This window comes from Sceloporus undulatus, chromosome 3 (genome assembly GCF_019175285.1).
Source record: "Sceloporus undulatus isolate JIND9_A2432 ecotype Alabama chromosome 3, SceUnd_v1.1, whole genome shotgun sequence".
In the NCBI taxonomy this organism is placed as follows: domain Eukaryota; kingdom Metazoa; phylum Chordata; class Lepidosauria; order Squamata; family Phrynosomatidae; genus Sceloporus; species Sceloporus undulatus.
In genome coordinates this window covers 154,811,498-154,828,756 of record NC_056524.1, presented here as the reverse complement: position 1 = coordinate 154,828,756, position 17,259 = coordinate 154,811,498, and the positions used below count along the sequence as shown (strand labels likewise).

General features: G+C 41.0%; 1 long non-coding RNA gene across 1 annotated transcript in view; it reads left to right on the top strand.

The window, feature by feature from the left end:
• Nucleotides 1-15,357, top strand: part of LOC121924763 — an 18,375-nt gene extending 3,018 nt beyond the window's left edge. Inside the window, exons 2-3 of the long non-coding RNA XR_006102715.1 lie at nucleotides 1,286-1,494; nucleotides 14,854-15,357. This is a non-coding gene — a long non-coding RNA (uncharacterized LOC121924763). The remainder of the gene's footprint in view (nucleotides 1-1,285; nucleotides 1,495-14,853) is intronic.
• The last annotated feature ends 1,902 nt before the right edge of the window (nucleotides 15,358-17,259 follow it).

Below are 17,259 nucleotides of genomic sequence, written 5' to 3'. Positions count from 1 at the left end.
ATTATTATTATTATTATTATTATTATTATTATTATTATTATTATTATTATTATCCATTAATTCTAATGACCACGTGCATAGGCTGCATGCATGGGGGCGTGCCCTATTCAAGCCTATTAGGCTTGAATAGGGTGTGCAAGCCTCCATTTCACAGGGGGGTTGGGAATGGATCCCCCACGCAAATGGAGGGTCAACTGTATTATTATTATTATTATTATTATTATTATTATTATTATTATTATTATTATTATTATTATTATTATTCATATCCTGCCTTCCTCCCAATACAAGGACTCAAGGCAGCTAACAAAATTTAAAACAGTGTAAGGACCAAAACAGACTGCAGAAATAATCCAGCTTGAAACCACTTTAACTGCCCTAGTGAATTTTGCGAACTGTAGTCTATTGTGGCATCAGAGCTCTCTGACAGAGAAGGCTAAATGTCTCACAAAACTACAGTCCCCAGAATTCTCTAGCATTGAGCCAAAGCAGTTAGAGCATTTTCAAACTGGATTATTTCTGCAGTCTGTTTCAGCCATAAATTAAAACAGTATGAAACATTAAAAATACATAGTTTAAAAACAATTAAACAAATAAAACAGTTAAAATATTAGATAATTAAAAATTAAAATTTAAAATGTACAACTCTTTAAAACAAAAACAAAACAGCACCCATGTCAGTATGCAAACACCTGGTGGCATAAAAATGTTTTTATCTGCTGTCGAAAAGAAAGCAAAGATGGAGCCATCCTAGCCTCTCTAGGGAGGAAGTTCCAGAGCTTGGGAGCCGCCACTGAAAAGGCCCTTTCTCTTGTTCCCACCAAACGCAACTGAGAGGGTGGTTGTCATGGCCAGCCAAGATCAGCTCTCAGAGGATGATGAGGAGGACGAGCCTCCTCCAGAGCAAGAGCTAAGTGAGGCTACACCAGGTGGTAATCCTACTCTGCCAGGTCCCAGCTGTGATCTCCCAGCCCCAGAGGAGGAGGCCCAACCAGGTCCTAGTGCTAGTGAGATGCCTCCTGTGGTGCAACAGCCTAGTGGTGACTCTGGGGAGGAAGCTTGCCTGGATGTGCCTACTTACAAACAGAGAAGGGCTGAGAGTGCTTGCAGGTGCAGATCCAAGAGGATTGCAGAGAGGCAATTAGCAAACCAGCCTCAGGTGGCACAGGGGAGAGTTTCCCTTACTTAAGCTGTAGAGAGGCCAGAGTTTATTGCATGATCCTTTGGTGTGATTGCTGCCAGCACTGGCTCCTTGTATCTTGACTCCCTGTTGCTTTGACCTCAGAACAGACTGGAACCTTGTTATCTTCTTGCTGCTTTGACCCTGGACTGATTTGACAACTCTGACTTCTGGTATCCTGGCCTTGGCTTGGCTTTTGGACTGCTCTGACTTCTGCTATCCTGACCTTGGCTTGGCTTTTGGACTGCTCTGACTTCTGGTATCCTGACTTCGGCTTAGCTTTTTGGACTGCTCTCACGTTTACTCCTTGCAAGGTCTGTGTTCTGCTTCCACTTGCTGTGCTAAGCCATTTTTATCGGCGTGTGTCTGTGTGTGCTGGCTGCAGTCCAGGACAGTGGTGGGATGGAGAGAAGGGCCTCACCGGATGATCTCAGCAATCTAGTGGGCTCATACAGGGAGATACGGTCCTTCAAATAACCTGGACCCAAGCTGTTATCAATTAGAATTATCAATGTGTTGACTCATTCAACAATTGATTGAATAGGTCCAGTGTTGTTGGGATTAACCAACAGGGCAGCAGCCTTAGATTTGAAGGGATTAGAGTGATGTTTAAGAATTTTAGCATTTGAGGTCTCCAAGGAAGAGAAGGAGTGGAGGCCTACCAGTGAGAGATAGGGAAGGGTAGGCCCCATGTACAAAGAAACTGCCCCTGTTTCATCATCAGACACTATAAGGCTTGTTCATTGGTGGTGGGTAGTCTAAATAAAACTAAAACTATGTATGGACTTTACTGGACTCTGTACCAACAGAGAGTTAAGCTAATGGCACTGGCTCTTTCTTAGTAGTCCCTTTGCAAACCAGTTATGGTTACGTGCATAGCTGGGTCTCAGCTGTGGAAAATAATAGAAAAGTCATGGCTGAAATAAGAATAACTTTATAACCTTAGTTAAGGCATGAAAATTGTTGAAAGCTCATCTTCCTTCTCTTAATTTTTCCTCTTTTCCTCACTGTGAAGCAACAAGCCTTCCCAAAATTTGCTTTATCTATACATGAAATCTAGTTTTGTTTGAGACAGTTGACTCCTAATGCAACCAATCAAAAAGCATTATGAAACTGTTCTGTTCTTTCCTCCACAATTTCTTCCCCATTGGTAAACAATAAAGACAGGCACAGCCCTGGAAGAACATAGGAGGGCTGCTACTGGGAGAATGACCTCATCTGGACCTCTTTTAGAATTCCATGAATGAGACAGGAGATCCTCATGATAAAAACCTCATTTGGAAGCACCCAATTTCTCCGGTTCATCATTACAGAAAATATATTATTTCTGTTACTTCAAGGCAACAATTTAAGAGTTAAGTTTGTCCCAGGACATCAGGGAATTTTGCCTTGCTCTTTGCTGGCCAGTGCTGATAACTGGTTATAGTTGATAGTTTATTGTGACTGCCATTAAGTGAACTTTGACTTATGGGGACCCTATGAATGAGAGACCTCTAGGTCACCCCATCATTAACAGTCCTGCTTAGGTCTTGCAGACTCAGGGCTGTGGCTTCCTTGATTTAGGCTCTCCATCTGTAATGGGATATTCCTCTTTTCCTACTGCCTCCTACCTTACTAAGAATTATTGCCTTTTCAAGTGATTCATGTTTTCTCATTTTGTGTCCGAAGTACAACAATCTCAGTTTAGTCATCTTGGTTTCTAGGGACAATCCAGGCTTGATTTGCTCTAGGACCCATTCATTTGTCTTTTTAGCAGTCCATGGCATGTGTAGAACTATTCTCCAGCACCACATTTCAAATGATGTTCTTCCTATTTGCTTTCTTCACTTTCACAACAGTACGTAGAAGTGGGAAATATGATGACATGGACCATCCTAACTTCAGTATTCAATTATATAACTTTACACTTCAAGATCTTCTCAATTACCTTCGTAGCTGCCCTTCCAAGTCCTACACATCTTCTTGACTACATTCTCCATTCTGATTAATGACTGAGCCAATGGAAAACCTTGAACTGTTTCAATGTCTTCATCATTTACTTTAAAGTTATGTAAATCATCTCTGGGTATTTTTTTTATTATCTTGGTCTTTAATGAGTAATTAATGAGTAAATGTGTCTTCACGCTTTCTTCCTTGACTTTCTTCAGCCATTGTTCTAAGTCTCTTAGTAGTATAGTGTCATCTGCATATCTGAAATTGTTGATGTTCCTTCCTCCGGTTTTCACGCCTCTTTCCTCAGAGTCTAACCCTACTTATATGATATGTTCAGCATACATGTTATACATTAGAGTGATAAAAGACAGCCTTGCCTGACCCCCTTACGAATTGGAAACTACTTTATTTGCCTGCATCCTGTCTTGATAGTAGCCACTTGTCTTGAGTACAAGTTATGCATCAGGACAATCACATGTTCTGGCACACCCATTTCTTTAAGAAAAATGCACAGTTTTTCATTATCTACACAACCTTTGCTATAAAGAACAGACTGTTTTTCTGCTGAAATTTTTTGGTGCACTCCATTATACAACATTTGTTTGCAATATGATCCCTAGTGCCTCTTGCTTTTTTGAACTCAGCTTAGACATTTGGCATTTCTCACTCCTTATATGATCAAAGTCTTTGTTGTAGAATTCTGAGCATCACTTTGTTTGCATGGGAAATTGATGCAATGGTCTGGTGATTACTACAACCCTGTGTCCCCTTTCTTGAAGACTAATATGTATATTGAGTGTTTCCAATCTGGATCCATTAGATTCTCCCCCCCCCCCCCCCCATTTTGTTGAAAGGTTTTAGTTAGAACTAGAATAGATTCTGTCTCTCCAGCTTCAGATAGCTCTATTGGTCATCTGTTCTTGGTGATTTATTTCTTGCAAACACTCTGAGTGTAGCTTCCACTTCACTTTTTAAAACTGTAGGTTCAGCTTCAAATGGCTTGTCCTCAAATTAATCTGTCACCCTCTCTTCTTTTTTATATAGTTCTTCAGTGTATTATTTCCATCGTATTTTTATTTCTACTTGGTCATATAATGTTTTCACCTACTGATACTGCAGAGGTGTTTTTCCCCCTTGCTTATTTGGTGTTTGTTTTCAGCACATGAAGGCACAGTTAGCCATCTGTTGCGCAACACAGTCCAAGCACCATTTAAAAAAACTGATACAACTTTTGTGATGAGCTCTTAATTCTCTGGGGTTGAATTGACTCTTTTGTTTATTAAACTGGGAACATTTCATCCTTCCTTTCGATATCTTATTCTTCTCCTGGCTTGGCCTCCCTGTTATTGTGCCATTGAAGGTGGCTGAGATGCTTCTGCAGGAGGAGATATTTGCAGGTGACACAAGTCTCCTCCCTCAATGATCATCACTTCCCTGCAGCCATGTCCTGGCGTTTGAAGAACCTTCCTCTCTTGCCTGATTCAGTTCTTTGAATTGCATACTCTCTTTCCAACCATCAATTTTGCAGTTTTCTCCTCCTCCTCTTCCTCCTTCAAAAAGAGTGGACATACTATGGATTTTTGCTCACAAATGCTATAGAGCAGACCTGTTGAATCAGTTAGCAGAAGCTATCTACATGTTGACTCATGAGCCAACAATTGATTCAGTAGATCTGTTCAAGCTGAGACTAACCAACAAGATTTGGGCTTACCTTTGGACATGAGTAGCATATATTGTTAGAATGAGATTTCAAGAAAGATTCCTGTGGTCAAGGATTCTAGAAATGTCAAGGATTCTAGGAACCCAGCTAAAGAAACCACTGTCTTTAGGGCCAGAATGGATGATTGAGGGGGGAGGGAGGGTTTGTGTTCATTAATTCATTGGATAAAACCCATCAGATGAAACAAAAATTGTTTCTTCTAGGCCTATTTAGTCACAGAAGTCTGAGTAACTATGGGAAGGTAAAAAGACAGTAAGGTGCAAAAACTGTCTGCATGGGTATTATTAACACACACTTGCTTTAAAATGAGTTGTATTGAATTAATGCATCAAGTTCTAATCTTTTAAAAAGGTGGATAAATAGAGTGAAACATTCTAATCCATGCTAGGCCCCGGCTTATGTTATAAATTTCTGACAAATGGTATTTACATCCTGTTTGCCTTCGGGAAATGTTTTCCACATCCTATACTCTCAAGTGACTGGTCCATCTAGGGTAGAGATGGGCAGCTGCTGAGGGTCTAAAGGGCCTGCCCACCCCATTTTCACATAGCTTAGATCTCAATGGACCAAGCTTATCCTTTTTTCTTTTTTTCAAAACTGAAAATGATATTACTTTTGGTTTGGAAAGGAAGGAAGGAGGGAAAGGAAAGGAAAGGAAAGAGGTTATTTGGGAATCTAATACAAGCATGTATGTGTCTGTGTGTGTGCGTGTGTGGGCATGCACTGTGTGTGCACATGCATGCACATGTGTCTGTGTGTGTACGCGCATGCACATGTGTCTGTGTGTGTGCGCGCATGCACATGTGTGAACGCATGTGCACGCACACACACATACACACAGACATCGCCTTGAACTATCTAGTCATGCCCCTTGCTATTTCTATGATGAATTCTCCCTCTCCCTCTTTTCTTTTTCTCTATATATTCGGGGGATCTCAGGGGGGTCACTCACACAAGGTTGTTATGGTCTGCAGAAGTCTGATGGCTGAAATGGGTCTTACACAATCCTCATTGCTGATCTATGGTTTTAGTGCCTACACTGAGAGAAAGTAGCTCTTTGAGTGTTCTCCGCAGTGAAAAGTACTGGTGTAGTGGCAATGTTGCTATATGGATTCCTACCAAACAATCAACCTTGCCAAATTTTCCTCTCAACTAGAAGTGGGGCTTCTGTAAATCTAATAGGTCTTATTTACTCATTAAAGACCAAGCCAGCCATACACTCCAAGTATTTTGGACTATAAAGGGGATGGCTCATAACAATATGTTGTTACGGGGGAAAACCTTTCCCTCCCAACAACTTGGAAGATTTAATCTATACTCCGAGGCAACAGAGAAGCTTGAGACAGATTGCAGGTGATGTCAGCTTTCCTGCTCATCACAAAGCCCTTTGAATTTGAGCCTCTGAGCCCAGGCTTTGGTATTCTGAATACCATTTTGGTAATCTTCCCCCCTGCCTCCATTTGTCATAAAGCCATGCCAAACTTGATTTTGTTATAAAGTAGTCTTTGAAGGGTTCTTAAATATGTATAGATAGATTGATTCTGCAATCCCATTTTAACAGCAACAGCAGCAGCTTTTTGGATTCAGCTCTCTAGGGTCATAATTAACTAAGAATCTGCATCTGCTCTTCAGCAAAGGGTGCTGAAATGTGAACGTTCTGTACTTTCGAGTCTAAGGAGGGAAATTTGTGCCAAACAGGTGCATGTCTTTTCCCATTTTGACATGGAACTATTTGCAAAGAAAGACAGTTCTAGGCAAAAACTGTGATGTTTACCACTGGGAAAGGACACTCTGGTTTGCTAGTGTTGTTAAACACTGAGAAAATGTTTTATTTGATACAAGATAACATACTGCAGCTTGCTGAGGAATTATGACCCGAACTGCCTCCAACGACACATTGGAGTTAAGGGTGGTGCAAAATGTTTTGCTGGATAAGGCAAAATACAAAATTTTGGCCTGAGCCCCACTTTATATACAGAAATAAATTGAACTGGCAGCTGCATATTACTTCAACATGCAGTGTAGAGGACAACAGGCTAGTGTAGGGGGTGAATACATGCACATATGCATGCATGCACACGGCCCTGTCTTGTAACAGAGGGGAAGGCCTAGACTTGCTCAGGCGATATGTCCAAGTAGCTGCTTCTGGCCCTTTTACACTACACAGTTGTAGAACTCTGGTTCCACTTTAACTGCCATGGCTGCATCCTGGGGTTTGAAATTTGACGAGAGGCACCAAGAGGAGACCTCTGGCTGAGAATTTTGAAGGCCTCTCCTGAAACGGCAGATGGGATGTTGCCATGAAAATTAAACTGGAATCATTGCTCTATATTTTACATTTTTAAAAGAATCCAAAAGGTTTGCAATGGGGAGATGGGCTGGTTGCACTCCTTGGAGGTTTGGTAGGAATATGTGAAGCTCTAGACCTCAGGGAGTTATCCACCTATGATTTTAATAATTGGTATAGCAACCCTCTTTAGTGTTCCTCTGTGGACAGTCCTGGATTACACTATATTATTACATAAATTCCAGGGGAAAAGTCTCTGAGAAAACTGTATATGAAAGCAACAGTATTTTAACCCTTTGAGCTCACTTTGGGGCTGTACAGATGGGGGGGCATCCAGCCACTCCTTTACTGGCTTGATTGGTGCCGCAGCAACCGCATGCCGCAGCCCCAATCCGACCTCTAGAGAGCACAAAAAAGTCAGATAAACCAGCTCTTTGTGATGCCTTTTTGGTTCAGCATCATCTAAATGCAGCACCAGGGCCACGCTATGATGTCGCACACCATTTAAAAGGGCATGCAGCATCATGACACAATGGGGGCAGAGTCACAGCATCCAGCATGTGGACACTGTGCCGTGGCTCCACCTACAGCCAGCACAAAGTGCCGATCTGTATAGCCCCTTTATCAGTGAAAAAGAAAAGGGATTTGAGCCTTCCCATGAACTTGGCCATGGAACAGGAATTAATTCCATCAATTGAAAGGGGAGTTGCACAGCCCAGTCCTAGGCATGTTTACTCAGAAGCCACACTGGGGACAGCAGGGTTCCTGAAAAGAAGTCAAGATAATTAATAGCAAAAGATGTTTCTTTCATGGAGTATTAATGTCCAAAGGGTGCTACTTGGAACGGCTGTTGGTTGATAATAATTTACTCATGCTAAGCCTTGCCAAGCAGATTGGACATTGTAAAACCAAGTGGTCATTACATCCCATCAGCACAATGTAAAGATGTGACATTCTTGTAGGAATGTTCTGCACAGATTTACCATCTGGGGAAGCCAGGGAGTGAATGCAGCCAGAGGTCAATTTGTGAGGGCTATTATTCCACAAACTGTGCACACAATCTGGGCGTGTTGCTTGGGGATTACAAGAATGTACATTGCATCAAAGTTACAAGAATACAAGAATGTACACTGCATCATAATTACTTCTCTAGTTTGAGCTGTGTCAGTGCAACACACATGAACTCTCATGTATACAGCTTGTGGCAAAATGTTGCATCAGAACAATGCAGCTCCTTTATGAAAGCAGCATCTGAAAGTCAACTATACATGCCATAGAATCAAGTGGTAACACTTTTCCTGGACTTCAAGCTACAAGTCAGGGAGTCTGTACTTCCTAATGTACCGCATGAACAAAACCCACCACTTATTAAGTAGTACTGTAGCCTGTTTCATGACCTGCACATTTTAATTGTAAAAAGAGTGCTCATAATACATATAATTATAATAAAGTATCTGCTGATGTAGGAAATTAATACTGGAGACGATGATGGGAAGGCAAATCTCTGATAATTAATTCGGCATGATTGTTTGGCAATCTGACAAGGCAATCACAATTCTCTGGCGCTGTTGTGCTGTGAAACAAATATGTTATAATGTGGAGACTATCTCTAATCCGTTGCTACTGGCATCATTTTGAATTTAAGCCAAGATCCTACATTTCTTCCTTAGTCATACATTTGTAAGGAGGATGGCATTTCCAGTCTCCTCTCATTAGTGAGTGAGGCTGCAACAAGGAGTTGTGACAGGGTAGGGCTGGGGTCTTGCTTCTGATTTTTGTAACCTGACTCACTGGTGGGAGCAGGTGGGAACACCGTTCTGTTGCACCCCAGCTGTTAGCGGAACAGACCTCTATCACTTAGTTCAGCTGCTGACTGTTAAGATAGGTTTGAAGGGGTCATTTACAATCCTGGGAATAGTGTCATGACTGTGAATACCTAGTATGACTGAATATGGAGCAGTTACGTTACAAATCCATAACCGCAACACAGGACACCAGCCATTATTGTTACCTAGACTATCCATTTTAATGGATGAGAGTGTATGTGAGTTACATGTGTGTTTTTTGTAATGGCAGCAGTTATACATAGATGCAGGGACAGTGGGAAGATCTGGTGTCCCACACTTGCTTTGTAAGAAATACAAGGATTTTTATTTCTTGTCGTTCACCCACAATGACCCATCCTGGGTCCAATGGGCCCAAAGGCATGCAGCTGCTGGAAACACCAGCATCTCCTATAAGGAAAGAAGGCTCTTGTCTCACCAAAAATTCTAGCTGCGGTGTGCCTCAAGCCCATGCCATTTGCCTCAGGCCTCTCTTATTTTAACCTTGTCTTGAATTGCAGTCTTGTGTGAAAAACAGGCTTTGTTTTGTCATGTGCCTTCAAGTCAGTTCTGACATAAGACAACTCCTAAAAGTCCTAAAGGTTTGGGGACTGAAAGGATTGCCACTGCCTTCCTCTAAGGCCAAGGAGAGGTGAATATGACTTGCCTAAGGCCACCCAGTGGGTTCCCATGGCTTCGTAGTCTAGCTATTAAAGACTCTCTCTCTCTCTCTCTGTATGTGTGTGACTGTGGCAGCCATAACTCATCAGGGCATCATGCCAGACACTTGAGAACTTGACACAGTAGTAGTTGTTGTTCTCTGAATTACAATGCCAAATTTCTGGTCAAAATTATAAAAAGGGGGGTGCTAAAAGAAAAAAAGTATAGGGGAAGACAGTCATAACATCAAGAAATTGTGGGAGACTCTAGAAAATCTGATAGAATATTTTTGGTTGTCATTCAAGTAGCAATGCCCTGTTTTGATGAAAAACCGGAGGTGCAGAAGAGGTCTTTTTAAAAGCAAAATGGGGTTCTGCCATCACTCACGACAGTATCATGACAGACGTTTCCAAATGAGACCATGTTTTACTTTGTCGCTAAAGTTGCTGCAGCCAATTTCAAGTCAATATTCCAAATCAAGAGGTTTTCTAGAAGCAAAAACGGAAGGCTTGTCATATGACATGGAGAAATTTTTTTTTAAAGGCTGGAGAACTGGTGAGGGCCCTCTGAGGCACTAGTGCTGAGATTCTTGAGTTCAAGAAGCTGAAGCAGTGGAAAGGGGGGGGGGCAAATGTTTTATGGATGTGTTTGGGGTTATTAAATATAGAATTGGGCAGCATCAGGTAAGCTCATTAAAAAGCAGGAGAGGCTTTAGTTGCATGGCTGTCAAAACTGACAAGGCAAGAAAAATAGTGGGTAAAAATGCACAGCATGCTAAGAGCCAATGTGGTGTAGTGGTTTTAGTGTTAGACTTAGACTCTGCATACCAAGGTTCAACTCCCGGCTTAGCCATGTAAACCACTGGGTGAATTTGGGATGACAATGGCAACTCCCCCCCCTCCCCAAAGAAAACATCATAAGTCAGAAACGACTGGAAGGCACACAACAAAAAAAGACAATGTATAGCTGCTAAGACTTTGGAAGTTTAAAGGGATGGGGATAGGGAACAGGACTCTGAGATTCTGCTGGTATGATTCCCGAACATGCTGGTATGATTCCCAAACAAACATAAACAGGGAGTAGGGAGGCTCATTTCAGAGTATCGCCTACAGAACAGCGGCCTATTCACACTACACAGTTATAACATTATGATTCTACTTTAAATGCTATGGTTCCATGCTATGGAATCCTGTGAATTGTAATTTGGGGAGGCGCTAGAACACTCTGGCTGAGAATACTAAACAACATGCCCTACACTACAAATTCCAGGATTCTTGGGATGTTGCTATAGCAGTTAAAGTGGAATACAGCTCTATAATTGCATAGTGCGAAAGGGCCCCTGGGCAACACTGGGTTCGATTAGAAAACAATGGACAAAAGAGGCTCTATTTTACTTGGAAAAGGAACCAAAAGTAAGGATAGTTGGAGACCTTTGTTCAAGTTATTCTATCCCAATCATTGACTCTTTCAAGATTCTCAACATCTTACTATCCCCATCCTGTGTCTTTAAGAACAGTATGGAATACTGAAAAGTAAACATTAATTTTTCCTCCAGATGATCTTCTGCAACCTATGCCCATTTATTTGGGGGTAAATCCCACTGAATTAAGATTAATTTACAAGTGAATACATACAACCAGGACTGTCCTGCAGTTACTGAATTCAAATTCTCATTGTGGCCATAGTAGTTCTGATTTTTCTATGTGCTTGTGAAAGCTGGACTGTGATTCAGACAGGACAGAAAGAAAATCAGAAGTGTGATGCTGGAGGAGGGTTCTGCAAATACAATGGACTGCTAAAAAGACAAAGCGCAAATCAAAGAAGAATTCTCCCAAGATGACTAAACTGAGGCTATCATACTTTGGACATACTGTATCATGAGACAACATACCTCATTGAAAAGATGATAATGCTTGGTAGTAGGAAAGAGACAGAGTGCAATACTTGTGGACTGATTCAGTCATGGAAGCCATTCCCCTAAAGTTGTTAAGACTTGAGCAGCACAGTTGATGATTCTGAGCATTGGCTCTTTGAGATCTCTCATTCACAGGGTTGGGACAGGTTGATGGCAAATATAGTAACAAAACTCCAATTGCATTTGATTTTGTTTATTTTGCTTGGGGCTGGTGGACGCTGGAGTCCAAAGGATCCAGCATAGAGCTGAACAGAATTGCTTGAATGATGATATAAAATATTAACGAATACATTTTGTTTTAAGAGTACATTTAGTAAAACTTTGCTAACCAAGGCCTGGTTATTAAGTACAGGTAACTGAATGCCCATCTGGATTTTCAATTACACCCATGTTAACACCCAAGCAAGCCACTGATGAATCATTTTCATACATTGCCTCATGTTACAAGAATTTGGGTCTGGTCACAGAATTGTCAATCATTCGTTCTTATAGCACAGTCCATCAGCATAACCTTCAGAGTGTAAACATTAGCGGACTAACAGAAAGGCCTAGGAGGGTCAGTGGAATTATCAGATGGAAATGTTGTGGCGCAGAGGATGTGTATGTGCTCAATAGATGAAATTTTCACTGTGGGATTGAGCATTATCACCTGTTAATTTCTTGTAAATCAAACTGTTGTTACAACTTTGGAGCAGGAGCTAGTGAGTGACTACTGACAAGAGCTTATATGGACTCATCCATAGTAACTGGCATCCAATAATAGCTGCCCCAAATAATATGTACTTTGACCCTGAGTATGTCCAAAGGTATCCTTCATTATCCATATAAGACTGATGCTCAGGAACTCCCTTCCCTCCAGCTTGCAGCCTTTAGGTAAATCAATTAAAATAAGTCCCCCTAGCCAGAATTTTATCTTCTCTGTCAGTTTCTAACACTGGAAGATGTAAAGTCAAAAGCCACCTCTCACGTTTTCGCAGAGTCCTCCAGTTAGTACACCCTTTTTGATGAGTGGAAGCTGATTTTATTTTTTACAACTCTTCTTTTGTTAGATTAAGTTGCAAACAAAGAGGCGACAAGCTCCACATACTAAAAGATGGTCAAGTGTTTATTAGTGTTTATCAAGCCCAATGCATTTTGGCTACACTAGGCCTTCCTCAAGGTCCTTCAAAAGAATTCACTGGAGTTGTGAACACTCTCTATGAGATCTCTATGGTTCTGTATTTTGAAGAATGTTCACAACTCTAGTGAATGCTTTCGAAGGTCCCTGAGGAAGGCCTAGTGTGACCGAAATGCATTGCACTTTTTAAACACTAATAACAGTTGACCATCTTTTGGATGGAGCTTGTATCCTTTTTGTTTGCTGCTTGGCTATGTGTTTTCAACTCCTTACCTATATAGATTATTAAGTTGCCTTTTGGGGACAGAAAGCCATTCATAAATGTTAAAACAAATTAATACAGTAGATACCTATACACTACAGTGTATACTCAAATAAATACAGCAATGGCCAAACGTTAGTACAGTGGTACCTCGGGATACGAAATACCCAGGTTACGAAATTTTCGGGATACGAAAAAATCCCATAGGGAATTATTGTTTCGGGTTACGAATGTTTTTTCGGGTTACGAAAAAACTTTTGGTGCTTTTTTCGGCTTTTTCGCACGGAATCGCGGCTTTTCCCCATTAGCGCCTATGGCAATTCGGCTTACGAAGGCTTTTCGGGTTACGAAAGCGGCCGCGTTACGAATTAATTTCGTAACCCGAGGCACCACTGTACAGTCGCCCCTCCAATTTTGTGGGGGATCTGTTCTGGACACACACACCTCAAAAAACCCAGAATTTTGCCTATATTCAAGCCCCATTGACTTGAATGGCGGACAAGCCCCATTTTGTCTCCCTCAGTTTGCAGTCTGTGAATGGGCGAGGGACACAGACTTCAATTCTGAAAAAATGGAAGAGTGACTGTACTTTAAAGTGAGTCAGATCACTGGTTCCTTCAATTCAGTCTGTCTATACCAAGCCTTCTTCGTGAGGTGTTAGACAAGTCTTTTCTACTCTGCAAGGGAGGCTGAACTTGAGTTCTGTTCCACTCATATGTCAGCTATCAATGTACATTTTGTCACTGTACAAAGATCTACCCCTTAGTAAGTCTGAGGCCTACAAAGGTACTAGCTGAAAAATTTCATGGGGATTTGATAAGACTACGTACTAGTCGTGTGCACCAGATAGCTGAGACAGGCAAGGAATACTCAAGAGATGGTTTTGCTAGTTCATTCCTCTAAAGTATAGCCTACAGTGCTTGGTATTCATTGGTGGTATCCCATCCAAATACTAAAGAGAGTTGATCCTGCTTAGCTTCCAAGATCAGAGAAGATTTGGTACCTTTAGGACAGGGGTGGGCATGGGTACCTTGGTATATAATATATCTCTGTAGGCACAAGGACAATAAGAAAAGTGCTGTTTAGAGTGATAGTTTTGCTTTACACTTATAGTCCTTCAGGGGAACACAGATCCCTCTCCAGATGCAGTATGTTATCTTTGAGAATTGTACATCAAACACAAAACCAATTCAAGTGGTATTAACCTCAGCATGCACTTCTACTTTGATGGGAAACGGTTATTCATCAGCATGAACACGCGCAGATCTTGTCCCTGTTAGGGCAGCCATTACAGAAGTTTCACTATAGTGATATTGGCTGCTAAGGCAGGGGCATTTCTGGTCGCATTTGCAATAATAAAAATCTTTCCCGCTATCTATTCTGTTAAGTTTTCCATGCCTACTCACTCTCATTCATCTTAGGAGGTTTGCTCCAGAATTTGACCAATGGTTACTAATGCGGGCATGTACATACATACTTGCACCTCCTGACAGACCTCCAAGTTCTGCCCACAACTGGGAGCCATGTAGATGAACTCTGCAGACGTTTATTCTGATGTCACTAATTTCACAAATTTATGCCAGTATTATACCTGCTTGACCCTCATGCTTTTCCTCAAAGAATTCTAAGAACGTTATTTTTCTATAGCATTTGGAAATTCCAGTGGTGCTACTTTGCTACAAGAACTGCAATCCTTGAAGAGAGAATAGAAGTACAGAGACATCATAAGACAAGGCTACACCTTTCCCCCTTAGGGTTAAGGTTGATGTATCCCTTTACATTTTCCTCAAAGTCAAAACCGCTCTTTTACTTGGCATCGTAAGACATGACTCCAAAATAAAATAAAATAAATTCTCTCCATACTTTGCTGTAGCTTTTTGTTGAGATTTTATAGACTGTATTTGGGATTTTTTTTATCATGGTCCTTAATACATCTCAAAGTATGTTGTGTTTGCAGCTTTTCAAGATGGGCCATGCTTCAAGCAGCTCTTCAGCAAATAGCGCATGATCCTTTGGTGCCACCTACTGATAAACAGAGGACAACATCCTACTAACAGTAACTACCAAAGACGTTATGATTGTTGAAGAAAGTGGAGGAAGAAAGTGCAATGGTTGGTTTAGAGTTGAACATTAAAAAACCAAACCAATGACCACAGATGATTTACATAACTTTAAAGCAGATGATGAAGGCACTGAGATAGTTGGAGATTTTTCATACTTTGGCTCAAATCAGAATGGAGACTGTAGTCATGAATACGTGAATGTAGTGAAGATTAGGACTCGGAAGGGCAACTATGAATGAAATGTAAAGATATATAAATGAATATTAAAACCACCATGGTACAGGCATAGTATAAGCCATTGTATTTTCCATCTCTATGTATAGGCGTGGAAGCTGAACAGTGAAGAAAGGTGAAACAAACAAAAAATTAACTCATTTGTAGTGTGATGCTGGAGAAGTTTGTCAGATATTGTGGACTGCTAAAGACAAATAAATGGGTCCTAGAAAAAAATCAAGCCTGAACTTTTCCTAGAAGCCGGGATGAATAAACTGAGGCTGTTGTACTTTGGTCATATAATGAGAAGACACAGCCTTGAGTCTGCAGGACCTCAGCAGGGCTTCTGAAGATAGAGTAACTTGGAGGTCTCTCATTCATGGACTTGCCATGGGTTGAAGTCAACTCAAAGACAGCTAACAACAACAAAGTTATAAAAATAAAGCTAACAAAAGGCCAGTCTCTCTGATCACATTCAAAACTAGTAGAAAGGTTAGGAATTCAGTGCCTGGATTCTGGGAATCACATAGGAATTATGCCTAGGAAACCGAGTATGGAATATGCATGGCAACTTAAATACTTAAGACATGAAACAGTGTGGTGCTGAATTCAATAATACTTATCTCTGACTAGCTAAGTATAGGATTGAATTCCTAGCCTGCAATTCTTTGCAGATACATTTGTGACTCACTGAACACAAAACAATTTACTTCTTAACATGGATCGGAATCTTCCTGATAGTATTAGAATGAAAAATCTCATGACTCCTTATATAGCATAGCCAATGGTGAACAATGATAGGAGTTGCAGTCTATTAAAATCTGGAGAATCACACAAATATTATTCCGTATGCAAAGGGGTCTTGCAGCACCTTTGAGACTAAGTTCCAAAACACACTACAGAAATAATCCAGTTTGAGATTGCTTTAACTACCCTGGCTCAGAATCCTGGGAATTGGTTTATTGTGGCACCAGAGCCCTCTGACAAGGCTGAATGTCTCACAAAACTACAGTTCCCATAATTCACTAGCATTGAGCCGGGGAAGTTAAGGCAGCTGCAAACTAGATTATTTCTGCAGTGTGTTTTGGACGTAAGTGAAAGAGAGAATTCAGTAGCATGAGCTTGTGTAGACTTGAGCCTACTTCCCCAGATGCATAGACTAGAATGCCTATCAATCCCAGCCAGCATACACAATGATCCAGAGGTGATGGTTGTTGTAGTCCAAGATCTGGTAACCCAGCATTATTGCTGTGTAACTTAAAGTTGCTTCCAGCCTATAGTGACCATAAGACAAACATATCACAGTATTTCCTTGGCAAGATCTGTGTGCGTTTACCTTCCTATGAAGGCAAGTATGACCTGCCTAAAGTCACCCCATCGGTTTTGAAAGCCAAGTGGGGATTTGAACCCTAGTCTCCAGTCATAGTCCAAAACTCAAACCACTACACCATGCTGGCTCTCCAACCCAGCATTAGGAAGCACTAATATTAAGCGTGTTCATGATAACTCATTTTTGATAACCGAAGCTGTGTATTCCCCAGAGCAGCATCTCAAAATTAAAATGTTTGTCTTGAACCAAGGAAATAGGAGTTATGAAACATTGGTTCTGGAACAAGGTAGAAAATGTATAAGACTTCTCAGATAGTTGGCTCAGAAAGATAACATTTTAGATTTATCAGATTAAAAAGTCTGGGTCAGTGATACTGATATTCTAAAAGAAATGACCAGTCCAATCAAAAGACCACAATTTAAAACTAATGCTTTTAAGTCTATTATACCTCCTAAAAGAGCATCTCATTACATGAAATCATGTAGCCTTGCAGCAGTATAGCAAGGTCTTTATATTTAAAATAGCCTTTCCCAACCAGAGGCCCTCCTCCCTCTCCACACTTCAGACTACAGTTCTTATCTTTCCCAGTTAGCAGTTTGGGGTAGACTGAGTTTTAGTATTAGTGTGAGTTAAGCAGATGGATAGGAAAAGATTTGTAGTGTGTGCAGTATGTTCGCAAAACGACACATCTCTTCATAGGTCTAAGCTATTTTTCTAATTAGACTTGGGAAAGAATCAGGCTATTTCTTATAAAAGG